This window comes from Cryptomeria japonica, unplaced genomic scaffold (assembly GCF_030272615.1).
Source record: "Cryptomeria japonica unplaced genomic scaffold, Sugi_1.0 HiC_scaffold_262, whole genome shotgun sequence".
Classification (NCBI taxonomy): domain Eukaryota; kingdom Viridiplantae; phylum Streptophyta; class Pinopsida; order Cupressales; family Cupressaceae; genus Cryptomeria; species Cryptomeria japonica.
This window is the reverse complement of record NW_026729084.1, coordinates 200,913-216,074: the sequence shown is the minus strand read 5'-3', so window position 1 is coordinate 216,074 and position 15,162 is coordinate 200,913. Positions and strand designations below refer to the sequence as shown.

At 62.9% G+C, this 15,162-nt stretch overlaps 2 non-coding genes across 2 annotated transcripts; both read right to left on the bottom strand.

The window, feature by feature from the left end:
* Positions 1-6,112: 6,112 nt before the first annotated feature.
* On the bottom strand, positions 6,113-6,231 carry LOC131869724 (5S ribosomal RNA). The gene has a single exon (XR_009368099.1). It is a non-coding gene; the product is annotated as a 5S ribosomal RNA (ribosomal RNA).
* Positions 6,232-14,035: 7,804 nt separating this feature from the next.
* Positions 14,036-14,154, bottom strand: LOC131869723 (5S ribosomal RNA). Its single transcript, XR_009368098.1, has one exon. It is a non-coding gene; the product is annotated as a 5S ribosomal RNA (ribosomal RNA).
* Between the last annotated feature and the right edge of the window lie 1,008 nt (positions 14,155-15,162).

Genomic DNA, 15,162 nt, shown 5'->3' with positions numbered 1-15,162 from the left:
GTTGCGCGCCTTGGTGGGCACCATGCAGTGCACGAAGTCGGAGCCCGGTTTGCCCCGGGCGCGCACCTCCGCCAGGGTGGGCACCTTGGTGCGCACAACTTGCCTGGGCTGCGCATCAGGAAGGGCTCAAGATGGCACCCGCGTTCCGTTTTTTTCACTATCTTTCAGAACGGAAATTTTAAAATATCGTTTTTTTTTGCCTTTTCTGGAAATTAGTGAAGGCAGCGCATCAAAGGTGCGCAACGCTGGTGCGAACCTGGGAGCGCTCCGATGTGTGCTCCAAGGTGCGGCGTGCACGAAGTCGGAGCCCGGTTTGCCTCGGGTGCGCCCTGGTGGGCACCATGGTGCGCACCAAGGAGCGCTCCGAAGTGTGCTCCAAGGTGCGGCCTGCACGAAGTCGGAGCCCGGTTTGCCCCGGGTGTGCACCTCGGGTGGGCACCTTGGTGCGCATGCCTTGCCTGGGCTGCGCACCAGGGCGGGCTCAAGATGGCACCCGCGTTCCTTTTTTTTCACTATCTTTCAAAACGGAAATTTTAAAATCTCATTTTTTTTTGCCTTTTTCTGGAAATTAGTGAAGGCAGCGCATCAAAGGTGCGCACCTCGCTGCCCACCACGGTGCGCAACGCCGGTGGGCACCCGGGAGTGCTTCGAAGTGTGCTCCAAGGTGCTGCGTGCACGTTGTCGGAGCCCGGTTTGCCCCGGGTGCGCACCTCGCGTGCACCTTCGTCGGGGTGGGCACCTTGGCTTGGTTTGCCCCGGCTGCGCTCCGAAGCGGGGTTATTGGAGCGCCGCCTCTTTTTTTGTCGGAGCGTTTGGTGGGGTTTCTCGCATTGGCTCTTCCGAGGCCCGGTTGCCACCCTGGCGCGCACGAAGTCGGAAGTAGGGTTAATTGCCCGGGTGCGCACCTTTGCCAGGGTGGCACCTTACCTGGGCTGCGCACCAGGGCGGGCTCAAGATGGCACGCGCGTTCCGTTTTTTTCACTATCTTTCAAAACGGAAATTTTAAAATCTCCTTTTTTTTTTGCCTTTTCTGGAAATTAGTGAAGGCAGCGCATCAAAGGTGCGCACCTCGCTGCCCACCTTGGTGTGCTCTGAGGTGCGCACCCGGGAGCGCTACGAAGTGTGCTCCAAGGTGCGGCGTGCACGTTGTCGGAGCCCGGTTTGCCCCGGGTGCGCACCTCGCCTGCACCTTGGCCGGGGTGGGCACCTTGGCTGGGTTTGCCCAGGGTGCGCTCCGAAGCGGGGTTACTGGAGCGCCCCCTCTTTTTTTGTCAGAGAGTTTGGTGGGGTTTCTCGCATTGGCTCTTCCCAGGCCCGGTTGTTGGGTGCGCTCCCACCCTGGCGCGCGCGAAGTTGGAAGTTGGGTTAATTGCCCGGGCGCGCACCTTCGCCAGGGTGGGCACCTTGGTGCGCAAACCTTGGCTGGGCTGCGCACCAGGGCGGGCTCAAGATGGCACCAGCATTCCCTTTTTCTCACTATCTTTCAAAACGGAAATTTTAAAATCTCGTTTTTTTTTTGCCTTTTATGGAAATTAGTGAAGGCATCGCATCAAAGGTGCGCACCTCGCTGCCCACCTTGGTGTGCTCCGAGGTGCCCACCACGGTGCGCAACGCCGGTGCGAACCCGGGAGCGCCCCGATGTGTGCTCCAAGGTGCGGCGTGCACGAAGTCGGACCCCGGTTTGCCCCGGGTGCGCACCTCGCGTGCACCTTGGTGCGCACACCTTGGCTGGGTTGCGCGGCCTGGTGGGCACCATGGTGCGCACCAAGGAGCGCTCCGAAGTGTGCTCCAAGGTGCGGCGTGCACGAAGTCGGAGCCCGGTTTGCCCCGGGTGCGCACCTTCGCCGCGGTGGGCACCATGGCGTGCACGAAGTCGGAGCCCGGTTTGCCCCGGGTGCGCACCTCGCGTGCACCTTCGCCGGGGTGGGCACCTCGGCTGGGTTGCGCGCCCTGGTGCGCACCAAGGAGCGCTCTGAAGTGTGCTCCAAGGTGCGGCGTGCACGAAGTCGGAGCCCGGTTTGCCCCGGGTGTGCACCTCGCGTGCACCTTCGCTGCGGTGGGCACCTTGGCTGGGTTGCGCGCCTTGGTGGGCACCATGCAGTGCACGAAGTCGGAGCCCGGTTTGCCCCGGGCGCGCACCTCCGCCAGGGTGGGCACCTTGGTGCGCACAACTTGCCTGGGCTGCGCACCAGGAAGGGCTCAAGATGGCACCCGCGTTCCGTTTTTTTCACTATCTTTCAGAACGGAAATTTTAAAATATCGTTTTTTTTTGCCTTTTCTGGAAATTAGTGAAGGCAGCGCATCAAAGGTGCGCAACGCTGGTGCGAACCTGGGAGCGCTCCGATGTGTGCTCCAAGGTGCGGCGTGCACGAAGTCGGACCCCGGTTTGCCCCGGGTGCGCACCTCGCGTGCACCTTGGTGCGCACACCTTGGCTGGGTTGCGCGCCCTGGTGGGCACCATGGTGCGCACCAAGGAGCGCTCCGAAGTGTGCTCCAAGGTGCGGCGTGCACGAAGTCGGAGCCCGGTTTGCCCCGGGTGCGCACCTCGCGTGCACCTTCGCCGCGGTGGGCACCATGGCGTGCACGAAGTCGGAGCCCGGTTTGCCCCGGGTGCGCACCTCGCGTGCACCTTCGCCGGGGTGGGCACCTTAGTGTGCAGACCTTGGCTGGGTTGCGCGCCCTGGTGGGCACCATGGTGCGCACCAAGGAGCGCTCCGAAGTGTGCTCCAAGGTGCGGCCTGCACGAAGTCGGAGCCCGGTTTGCCCCGGGTGTGCACCTCGGGTGGGCACCTTGGTGCGCATGCCTTGCCTGGGCTGCGCACCAGGGCGGGCTCAAGATGGCACCCGCGTTCCTTTTTTTTCACTATCTTTCAAAACGGAAATTTTAAAATCTCATTTTTTTTTGCCTTTTTCTGGAAATTAGTGAAGGCAGCGCATCAAAGGTGCGCACCTCGCTGCCCACCACGGTGCGCAACGCCGGTGGGCACCCGGGAGTGCTTCGAAGTGTGCTCCAAGGTGCTGCGTGCACGTTGTCGGAGCCCGGTTTGCCCCGGGTGCGCACCTCGCGTGCACCTTCGTCGGGGTGGGCACCTTGGCTGGGTTTGCCCCGGCTGCGCTCCGAAGCGGGGTTATTGGAGCGCCGCCTCTTTTTTTGTCGGAGCGTTTGGTGGGGTTTCTCGCATTGGCTCTTCCGAGGCCCGGTTGCCACCCTGGCGCGCACGAAGTCGGAAGTAGGGTTAATTGCCCGGGTGCGCACCTTTGCCAGGGTGGGCACCTTACCTGGGCTGCGCACCAGGGCGGGCTCAAGATGGCACGCGCGTTCCGTTTTTTTCACTATCTTTCAAAACGGAAATTTTAAAATCTCCTTTTTTTTTTGCCTTTTCTGGAAATTAGTGAAGGCAGCGCATCAAAGGTGCGCACCTCGCTGCCCACCTTGGTGTGCTCTGAGGTGCGCACCCGGGAGCGCTACGAAGTGTGCTCCAAGGTGCGGCGTGCACGTTGTCGGAGCCCGGTTTGCCCCGGGTGCGCACCTCGCCTGCACCTTGGCCGGGGTGGGCACCTTGGCTGGGTTTGCCCAGGGTGCGCTCCGAAGCGGGGTTACTGGAGCGCCCCCTCTTTTTTTGTCAGAGCGTTTGGTGGGGTTTCTCGCATTGGCTCTTCCCAGGCCCGGTTGTTGGGTGCGCTCCCACCCTGGCGCGCGCGAAGTTGGAAGTTGGGTTAATTGCCCGGGCGCGCACCTTCGCCAGGGTGGGCACCTTGGTGCGCACACCTTGGCTGGGCTGCGCACCAGGGCGGGCTCAAGATGGCACCAGCATTCCCTTTTTCTCACTATCTTTCAAAACGGAAATTTTAAAATCTCGTTTTTTTTTTGCCTTTTATGGAAATTAGTGAAGGCATCGCATCAAAGGTGCGCACCTCGCTGCCCACCTTGGTGTGCTCCGAGGTGCCCACCACGGTGCGCAACGCCGGTGCGAACCCGGGAGCGCCCCGATGTGTGCTCCAAGGTGCGGCGTGCACGAAGTCGGACCCCGGTTTGCCCCGGGTGCGCACCTCGCGTGCACCTTGGTGCGCACACCTTGGCTGGGTTGCGCGGCCTGGTGGGCACCATGGTGCGCACCAAGGAGCGCTTCGAAGTGTGCTCCAAGGTGCGGCGTGCACGAAGTCGGAGCCCGGTTTGCCCCGGGTACGCACCTCGCGTGCACCTTCGCCGGGGTGGGCACCTCGGCTGGGTTGCGCGCCCTGGTGCGCACCAAGGAGCGCTCCGAAGTGTGCTCCAAGGTGCGGCGTGCACGAAGTCGGAGCCCGGTTTGCCCCGGGTGCGCACCTTCGCCGCGGTGCGCACCATGGCGTGCACGAAGTCGGAGCCCGGTTTGCCCCGGGTGCGCACCTCGCGTGCACCTTCGGCGGGGTTGCGCGCCCTGGTGGGCACCATGGTGCGCACCAAGGAGCGCTCCGAAGTGTGCTCCAAGGTGCGGCGTGCACGAAGTCGGAGCCCGGTTTGCCCCGGGTGCGCACCTCGCGTGCACCTTCGGCGGGGTTGCGCGCCCTGGTGGGCACCATGGTGCGCACCAAGGAGCGCTCCGAAGTGTGCTCCAAGGTGCGGCGTGCACGAAGTCGGAGCCCGGTTTGCCCCGGGTGCGCACCTCGCGTGCACCTTCGCCGCGGTGGGCACCATGGCGTGCACGAAGTCGGAGCCCGGTTTGCCCCGGGTGCGCACCTCGCGTGCACCTTCGCCGGGGTGGGCACCTCGGCTGGGTTGCGCGCCCTGGTGCGCACCAAGGAGCGCTCCGAAGTGTGCTCCAAGGTGCGGCGTGCACGAAGTCGGAGCCCGGTTTGCCCCGGGTGCGCACCTCGCGTGCACCTTCGCCAGGGTGGGCACCTCGGTGCGCACACCTTCTCAATGTTTTCTTGCCTTTTCTGGAAATTGGTGAAGGCAGCGCATCAAAGGTGCGCACCTCGGTGTGCTCCGAGGTGCGAACCCGAGAGCGCTCCGAGGTGCCCACGAAGTCGAAAGTCGGGTTAATTGCATTGTTTTCCCCGGGTGCGCTCCGAGGTGCGCAACATCGGCGCGCACCAAGGAGGGCTCCGAAGTGTGCTCCAAGGTGCGCACGATGGCGTGCACCTCTGGTGCGCACGATTCGGAGCTCGGTTTGACCGGGGTGCGCACACCTTGGCTGGGTTGCGCACCTTTTGTGCGCTCCAAGGTGCGCACGAAGTCGGAGCTCGGTTTGCCCCGGGTGCGCACCTTCGCCAGGGTGCGCACCTTGATGCGCACGCCTTGGCTGGGCTGCGCACCTTGGTGGGCGCCATGGTGCGCACCTTTCGTGCGCTCCAAGGTGCGCACGAAGTCGGAGCTCGGTTTGCCCCGGGTGCGCACCTTGGTGGGCGCCATGGTGCACTCCGAGGTGCCCAAGATTGGTGCGCACCAAGGAGCGCTCCGAAGTGCGCTCCAAGGTGCGCGCGAAGTCGAAAGTTGGGTTAATTGTCCGGTTTGCCTCGGGTGCGCACCTTGCGTGCACCTTCGCCAGGGTGGGCGCCTTGGTGCGCACACCTTGGCTGGGCTGCGCACACCTTGGCACCCGCGTTTCCTTCATTTTAAATTTTTTTTTTTTACAATCTCTCAAGTGGGAAATTCTATAATCTCAACTTTTTTTGCCTTTTCAGGAAACTTTTGAATGGAGCGCATCATTGGTGCGCTCCGAAGTGTGCTCCAAAGCTCTCTCCAGCTGCGTGCACCTGCCCCGGCCGCGCACCCGGCCCCGCCCAGCTTCGCTCACCTGTCCCGGGCGTCTGGTGCGGAACCTTAGAGTAAGAAACATCACCGTGCACCTTGGCCAACGTGCGCGACTCGACCGAGCGCGCACTGGCCGAGGTGCACACCGATTTCACCTGGGTGCGCGCGCAGCACCTCGGGCGCACCGGGGTGCGCGCACAACGCCCGGGTTGCACCGTGGCCTGTGTGCTCGGGGCGCCTCGGGTGCGCGCTCGGTGTCGCCCCCGCGCGCGCGGTAGTGCGGGCAGCGCACCCCGGCCCGGCCCGGCCCCGACGAGAACGCAAACGGGCAAAAGGTTTATTCAAATAGCATTGCGACGCCCGGCGAAAAACTAAAAAAGGGTGCAACACCGGGACTTCCCGGGAGGTCACCCATCCCAGTACTACTCCGGCCCAAGCGCGCTTAACTGCGGAGTTCTGATGGGATCCGGTGCACTAACGCTGGTATGATCGCACCCGTTATGAGCTTGTCGCAGTGTGTACTTAGCAAACCGCGACCCACGTGCGAATCCACCCCGGCCACCCACCCCCGTCGAGGTGCACACCCTCCCTCGCGAAGTGCGCCCCGTTCGCCAAGTGTGAGCCCTGCCCGGGTGCGCGCACCTTGCTAGGGCGTCGGGTGTGCACCCGGCCCGACCTACGTGCGTGCACCTGGAGGGGGCGTCGTGTGCGTGCAGTGTCCCGTCTGCAACGCGGTGCCCACACACCACCTCGGGCGCAACGACCTGCGCTCACATGTGGGCCGAGTGCACCTTGGTGCATGTTCGGGGCGCCTCGGGTGCACGCTCGATCTTGCCCCGGTGCACCAAGGCGCTCGGTTTGCCCCGGGTGCGCACTTGGTGCAAGGTGGGCACCCAAAATAGGGATCAAGCACCAAAACACAAGTTTCGGGATGCAAAATGGGACCCAAGGACCACAAATGCGTTCCAAGACCCATGATGGGTCCACGAGAACAAAAATGTGTTCCGAGACTTAATAAACAAATATTGGGTTTTAGGAGAAGAAACATGCTCTGATGCCCAAAACGAGAATCGACCCCGAAAAGGCCACAGGCCAAAAGTGGGATGCGAGACAAAAAAAAATGGGACCCGAGGACCAAAATTGGGTTCCCAGGTCGAAGACAGGGCAACCGGACAAGAAACGACCTCTAAGGCTCGAAATGAGTCCCGACGACTAAAACTTGACAAGAAGCACCCATCAGGCACCCAACTCGACACCCATGGGATGCCGACCCACCCGGGCTTCCACCTAGCACACCTTGGCACCCACCCACCCTCGCACCCAACCTCGCACCCAACTTAGCACCTTTGAACCCACATTGGCACTCACCCTGACCCTGGCACCTTGGAACCCACATTGGCACTCACCTTGACCCTGGCACCCACCTTTGCACTCACCTTGGGACCCACCCTGGCTCCCACCTCGGCACCCACCCAGACACCCACCTTGGTTCCTTGGCACCCACCTTGGATCCTTGGCACCCACCCCGACACCCACCTTGGCACGCAACTTGGCTACTTGCCACCCACCTTGGCTCCTTGACGCCCACCCCGACAACCACCCCGTGACCTACCCTGGCTAGGGTTGGTGCACACCCACCCTGGTGCCCACCTTGGCACCCACCCTATGACCCACCTTGGCACGCACCTTAGTACCCACCCCGTTACCCACCCTAGGACCCACCCCGTGACCCACCTTGGCCAGGGTGGGTGCCTTGGTGCGCACAACTTGCCTGGGCTGCACACCAGGGCGGGCTCAAGATGGCACCCGCGTTCCGTTTTTTTCACTATCTTTCAAAACGGAAATTTTAAAATCTCATTTTTTTCTTTTTTTTGCCTTTTCTGGAAATTAGTGAAGGCAGCGCATCAAAGGTGCGCAATGCTGGTGCGAACCCGGGAGCGCTCCGATGTGTGCTCCAAGGTGCGGCGTGCACGAAGTCCGAGCCCGGTTTGCCCCGGGTGCGCACCTCGCGTGCACCTTCGCCGGGGTGAGCACCTTGGCTGGGTTGCGCGCCCTGGTGCGTACCAAGGAGCGCTCTGAAGTGTGCTCCAAGGTGCGGCGTGCACGAAGTCGGAGCCCGGTTTGCCCCGGGTGTGCACCTCGGGTGCGCACCTCGCGTGCACCTTCGCTGCGGTGGGCACCTTGGCTGGGTTGCGCGCCTTGGTGGGCACCATGCAGTGCACGAAGTCGGAGCCCGGTTTGCCCCGGGCGCGCACCTCCGCCAGGGTGGGCACCTTGGTGCGCACAACTTGCCTGGGCTGCGCATCAGGAAGGGCTCAAGATGGCACCCGCGTTCCGTTTTTTTCACTATCTTTCAGAACGGAAATTTTAAAATATCGTTTTTTTTTGCCTTTTCTGGAAATTAGTGAAGGCAGCGCATCAAAGGTGCGCAACGCTGGTGCGAACCTGGGAGCGCTCCGATGTGTGCTCCAAGGTGCGGCGTGCACGAAGTCGGAGCCCGGTTTGCCTCGGGTGCGCCCTGGTGGGCACCATGGTGCGCACCAAGGAGCGCTCCGAAGTGTGCTCCAAGGTGCGGCCTGCACGAAGTCGGAGCCCGGTTTGCCCCGGGTGTGCACCTCGGGTGGGCACCTTGGTGCGCATGCCTTGCCTGGGCTGCGCACCAGGGCGGGCTCAAGATGGCACCCGCGTTCCTTTTTTTTCACTATCTTTCAAAACGGAAATTTTAAAATCTCATTTTTTTTTGCCTTTTTCTGGAAATTAGTGAAGGCAGCGCATCAAAGGTGCGCACCTCGCTGCCCACCACGGTGCGCAACGCCGGTGGGCACCCGGGAGTGCTTCGAAGTGTGCTCCAAGGTGCTGCGTGCACGTTGTCGGAGCCCGGTTTGCCCCGGGTGCGCACCTCGCGTGCACCTTCGTCGGGGTGGGCACCTTGGCTTGGTTTGCCCCGGCTGCGCTCCGAAGCGGGGTTATTGGAGCGCCGCCTCTTTTTTTGTCGGAGCGTTTGGTGGGGTTTCTCGCATTGGCTCTTCCGAGGCCCGGTTGCCACCCTGGCGCGCACGAAGTCGGAAGTAGGGTTAATTGCCCGGGTGCGCACCTTTGCCAGGGTGGCACCTTACCTGGGCTGCGCACCAGGGCGGGCTCAAGATGGCACGCGCGTTCCGTTTTTTTCACTATCTTTCAAAACGGAAATTTTAAAATCTCCTTTTTTTTTTGCCTTTTCTGGAAATTAGTGAAGGCAGCGCATCAAAGGTGCGCACCTCGCTGCCCACCTTGGTGTGCTCTGAGGTGCGCACCCGGGAGCGCTACGAAGTGTGCTCCAAGGTGCGGCGTGCACGTTGTCGGAGCCCGGTTTGCCCCGGGTGCGCACCTCGCCTGCACCTTGGCCGGGGTGGGCACCTTGGCTGGGTTTGCCCAGGGTGCGCTCCGAAGCGGGGTTACTGGAGCGCCCCCTCTTTTTTTGTCAGAGAGTTTGGTGGGGTTTCTCGCATTGGCTCTTCCCAGGCCCGGTTGTTGGGTGCGCTCCCACCCTGGCGCGCGCGAAGTTGGAAGTTGGGTTAATTGCCCGGGCGCGCACCTTCGCCAGGGTGGGCACCTTGGTGCGCAAACCTTGGCTGGGCTGCGCACCAGGGCGGGCTCAAGATGGCACCAGCATTCCCTTTTTCTCACTATCTTTCAAAACGGAAATTTTAAAATCTCGTTTTTTTTTTGCCTTTTATGGAAATTAGTGAAGGCATCGCATCAAAGGTGCGCACCTCGCTGCCCACCTTGGTGTGCTCCGAGGTGCCCACCACGGTGCGCAACGCCGGTGCGAACCCGGGAGCGCCCCGATGTGTGCTCCAAGGTGCGGCGTGCACGAAGTCGGACCCCGGTTTGCCCCGGGTGCGCACCTCGCGTGCACCTTGGTGCGCACACCTTGGCTGGGTTGCGCGGCCTGGTGGGCACCATGGTGCGCACCAAGGAGCGCTCCGAAGTGTGCTCCAAGGTGCGGCGTGCACGAAGTCGGAGCCCGGTTTGCCCCGGGTGCGCACCTTCGCCGCGGTGGGCACCATGGCGTGCACGAAGTCGGAGCCCGGTTTGCCCCGGGTGCGCACCTCGCGTGCACCTTCGCCGGGGTGGGCACCTCGGCTGGGTTGCGCGCCCTGGTGCGCACCAAGGAGCGCTCTGAAGTGTGCTCCAAGGTGCGGCGTGCACGAAGTCGGAGCCCGGTTTGCCCCGGGTGTGCACCTCGCGTGCACCTTCGCTGCGGTGGGCACCTTGGCTGGGTTGCGCGCCTTGGTGGGCACCATGCAGTGCACGAAGTCGGAGCCCGGTTTGCCCCGGGCGCGCACCTCCGCCAGGGTGGGCACCTTGGTGCGCACAACTTGCCTGGGCTGCGCACCAGGAAGGGCTCAAGATGGCACCCGCGTTCCGTTTTTTTCACTATCTTTCAGAACGGAAATTTTAAAATATCGTTTTTTTTTGCCTTTTCTGGAAATTAGTGAAGGCAGCGCATCAAAGGTGCGCAACGCTGGTGCGAACCTGGGAGCGCTCCGATGTGTGCTCCAAGGTGCGGCGTGCACGAAGTCGGACCCCGGTTTGCCCCGGGTGCGCACCTCGCGTGCACCTTGGTGCGCACACCTTGGCTGGGTTGCGCGCCCTGGTGGGCACCATGGTGCGCACCAAGGAGCGCTCCGAAGTGTGCTCCAAGGTGCGGCGTGCACGAAGTCGGAGCCCGGTTTGCCCCGGGTGCGCACCTCGCGTGCACCTTCGCCGCGGTGGGCACCATGGCGTGCACGAAGTCGGAGCCCGGTTTGCCCCGGGTGCGCACCTCGCGTGCACCTTCGCCGGGGTGGGCACCTTAGTGTGCAGACCTTGGCTGGGTTGCGCGCCCTGGTGGGCACCATGGTGCGCACCAAGGAGCGCTCCGAAGTGTGCTCCAAGGTGCGGCCTGCACGAAGTCGGAGCCCGGTTTGCCCCGGGTGTGCACCTCGGGTGGGCACCTTGGTGCGCATGCCTTGCCTGGGCTGCGCACCAGGGCGGGCTCAAGATGGCACCCGCGTTCCTTTTTTTTCACTATCTTTCAAAACGGAAATTTTAAAATCTCATTTTTTTTTGCCTTTTTCTGGAAATTAGTGAAGGCAGCGCATCAAAGGTGCGCACCTCGCTGCCCACCACGGTGCGCAACGCCGGTGGGCACCCGGGAGTGCTTCGAAGTGTGCTCCAAGGTGCTGCGTGCACGTTGTCGGAGCCCGGTTTGCCCCGGGTGCGCACCTCGCGTGCACCTTCGTCGGGGTGGGCACCTTGGCTGGGTTTGCCCCGGCTGCGCTCCGAAGCGGGGTTATTGGAGCGCCGCCTCTTTTTTTGTCGGAGCGTTTGGTGGGGTTTCTCGCATTGGCTCTTCCGAGGCCCGGTTGCCACCCTGGCGCGCACGAAGTCGGAAGTAGGGTTAATTGCCCGGGTGCGCACCTTTGCCAGGGTGGGCACCTTACCTGGGCTGCGCACCAGGGCGGGCTCAAGATGGCACGCGCGTTCCGTTTTTTTCACTATCTTTCAAAACGGAAATTTTAAAATCTCCTTTTTTTTTTGCCTTTTCTGGAAATTAGTGAAGGCAGCGCATCAAAGGTGCGCACCTCGCTGCCCACCTTGGTGTGCTCTGAGGTGCGCACCCGGGAGCGCTACGAAGTGTGCTCCAAGGTGCGGCGTGCACGTTGTCGGAGCCCGGTTTGCCCCGGGTGCGCACCTCGCCTGCACCTTGGCCGGGGTGGGCACCTTGGCTGGGTTTGCCCAGGGTGCGCTCCGAAGCGGGGTTACTGGAGCGCCCCCTCTTTTTTTGTCAGAGCGTTTGGTGGGGTTTCTCGCATTGGCTCTTCCCAGGCCCGGTTGTTGGGTGCGCTCCCACCCTGGCGCGCGCGAAGTTGGAAGTTGGGTTAATTGCCCGGGCGCGCACCTTCGCCAGGGTGGGCACCTTGGTGCGCACACCTTGGCTGGGCTGCGCACCAGGGCGGGCTCAAGATGGCACCAGCATTCCCTTTTTCTCACTATCTTTCAAAACGGAAATTTTAAAATCTCGTTTTTTTTTTGCCTTTTATGGAAATTAGTGAAGGCATCGCATCAAAGGTGCGCACCTCGCTGCCCACCTTGGTGTGCTCCGAGGTGCCCACCACGGTGCGCAACGCCGGTGCGAACCCGGGAGCGCCCCGATGTGTGCTCCAAGGTGCGGCGTGCACGAAGTCGGACCCCGGTTTGCCCCGGGTGCGCACCTCGCGTGCACCTTGGTGCGCACACCTTGGCTGGGTTGCGCGGCCTGGTGGGCACCATGGTGCGCACCAAGGAGCGCTCCGAAGTGTGCTCCAAGGTGCGGCGTGCACGAAGTCGGAGCCCGGTTTGCCCCGGGTACGCACCTCGCGTGCACCTTCGCCGGGGTGGGCACCTCGGCTGGGTTGCGCGCCCTGGTGCGCACCAAGGAGCGCTCCGAAGTGTGCTCCAAGGTGCGGCGTGCACGAAGTCGGAGCCCGGTTTGCCCCGGGTGCGCACCTTCGCCGCGGTGCGCACCATGGCGTGCACGAAGTCGGAGCCCGGTTTGCCCCGGGTGCGCACCTCGCGTGCACCTTCGGCGGGGTTGCGCGCCCTGGTGGGCACCATGGTGCGCACCAAGGAGCGCTCCGAAGTGTGCTCCAAGGTGCGGCGTGCACGAAGTCGGAGCCCGGTTTGCCCCGGGTGCGCACCTCGCGTGCACCTTCGGCGGGGTTGCGCGCCCTGGTGGGCACCATGGTGCGCACCAAGGAGCGCTCCGAAGTGTGCTCCAAGGTGCGGCGTGCACGAAGTCGGAGCCCGGTTTGCCCCGGGTGCGCACCTCGCGTGCACCTTCGCCGCGGTGGGCACCATGGCGTGCACGAAGTCGGAGCCCGGTTTGCCCCGGGTGCGCACCTCGCGTGCACCTTCGCCGGGGTGGGCACCTCGGCTGGGTTGCGCGCCCTGGTGCGCACCAAGGAGCGCTCCGAAGTGTGCTCCAAGGTGCGGCGTGCACGAAGTCGGAGCCCGGTTTGCCCCGGGTGCGCACCTCGCGTGCACCTTCGCCAGGGTGGGCACCTCGGTGCGCACACCTTCTCAATGTTTTCTTGCCTTTTCTGGAAATTGGTGAAGGCAGCGCATCAAAGGTGCGCACCTCGGTGTGCTCCGAGGTGCGAACCCGAGAGCGCTCCGAGGTGCCCACGAAGTCGAAAGTCGGGTTAATTGCATTGTTTTCCCCGGGTGCGCTCCGAGGTGCGCAACATCGGCGCGCACCAAGGAGGGCTCCGAAGTGTGCTCCAAGGTGCGCACGATGGCGTGCACCTCTGGTGCGCACGATTCGGAGCTCGGTTTGACCGGGGTGCGCACACCTTGGCTGGGTTGCGCACCTTTTGTGCGCTCCAAGGTGCGCACGAAGTCGGAGCTCGGTTTGCCCCGGGTGCGCACCTTCGCCAGGGTGCGCACCTTGATGCGCACGCCTTGGCTGGGCTGCGCACCTTGGTGGGCGCCATGGTGCGCACCTTTCGTGCGCTCCAAGGTGCGCACGAAGTCGGAGCTCGGTTTGCCCCGGGTGCGCACCTTGGTGGGCGCCATGGTGCACTCCGAGGTGCCCAAGATTGGTGCGCACCAAGGAGCGCTCCGAAGTGCGCTCCAAGGTGCGCGCGAAGTCGAAAGTTGGGTTAATTGTCCGGTTTGCCTCGGGTGCGCACCTTGCGTGCACCTTCGCCAGGGTGGGCGCCTTGGTGCGCACACCTTGGCTGGGCTGCGCACACCTTGGCACCCGCGTTTCCTTCATTTTAAATTTTTTTTTTTTACAATCTCTCAAGTGGGAAATTCTATAATCTCAACTTTTTTTGCCTTTTCAGGAAACTTTTGAATGGAGCGCATCATTGGTGCGCTCCGAAGTGTGCTCCAAAGCTCTCTCCAGCTGCGTGCACCTGCCCCGGCCGCGCACCCGGCCCCGCCCAGCTTCGCTCACCTGTCCCGGGCGTCTGGTGCGGAACCTTAGAGTAAGAAACATCACCGTGCACCTTGGCCAACGTGCGCGACTCGACCGAGCGCGCACTGGCCGAGGTGCACACCGATTTCACCTGGGTGCGCGCGCAGCACCTCGGGCGCACCGGGGTGCGCGCACAATGCCCGGGTTGCACCGTGGCCTGTGTGCTCGGGGCGCCTCGGGTGCGCGCTCGGTGTCGCCCCCGCGCGCGCGGTAGTGCGGGCAGCGCACCCCGGCCCGGCCCGGCCCCGACGAGAACGCAAACGGGCAAAAGGTTTATTCAAATAGCATTGCGACGCCCGGCGAAAAACTAAAAAAGGGTGCAACACCGGGACTTCCCGGGAGGTCACCCATCCCAGTACTACTCCGGCCCAAGCGCGCTTAACTGCGGAGTTCTGATGGGATCCGGTGCACTAACGCTGGTATGATCGCACCCGTTATGAGCTTGTCGCAGTGTGTACTTAGCAAACCGCGACCCACGTGCGAATCCACCCCGGCCACCCACCCCCGTCGAGGTGCACACCCTCCCTCGCGAAGTGCGCCCCGTTCGCCAAGTGTGAGCCCTGCCCGGGTGCGCGCACCTTGCTAGGGCGTCGGGTGTGCACCCGGCCCGGCCTACGTGCGTGCACCTGGAGGGGGCGTCGTGTGCGTGCAGTGTCCCGTCTGCAACGCGGTGCCCACACACCACCTCGGGCGCAACGACCTGCGCTCACATGTGGGCCGAGTGCACCTTGGTGCATGTTCGGGGCGCCTCGGGTGCACGCTCGATCTTGCCCCGGTGCACCAAGGCGCTCGGTTTGCCCCGGGTGCGCACTTGGTGCAAGGTGGGCACCCAAAATAGGGATCAAGCACCAAAACACAAGTTTCGGGATGCAAAATGGGACCCAAGGACCACAAATGCGTTCCAAGACCCATGATGGGTCCACGAGAACAAAAATGTGTTCCGAGACTTAATAAACAAATATTGGGTTTTAGGAGAAGAAACATGCTCTGATGCCCAAAACGAGAATCGACCCCGAAAAGGCCACAGGCCAAAAGTGGGATGCGAGACAAAAAAAAATGGGACCCGAGGACCAAAATTGGGTTCCCAGGTCGAAGACAGGGCAACCGGACAAGAAACGACCTCTAAGGCTCGAAATGAGTCCCGACGACTAAAACTTGACAAGAAGCACCCATCAGGCACCCAACTCGACACCCATGGGATGCCGACCCACCCGGGCTTCCACCTAGCACACCTTGGCACCCACCCACCCTCGCACCCAACCTCGCACCCAACTTAGCACCTTTGAACCCACATTGGCACTCACCCTGACCCTGGCACCTTGGAACCCACATTGGCACTCACCTTGACCCTGGCACCCACCTTTGCACTCACCTTGGGACCCACCCTGGCTCCCACCTCGGCACCCACCCAGACACCCACCTTGGTTCCTTGGCACCCACC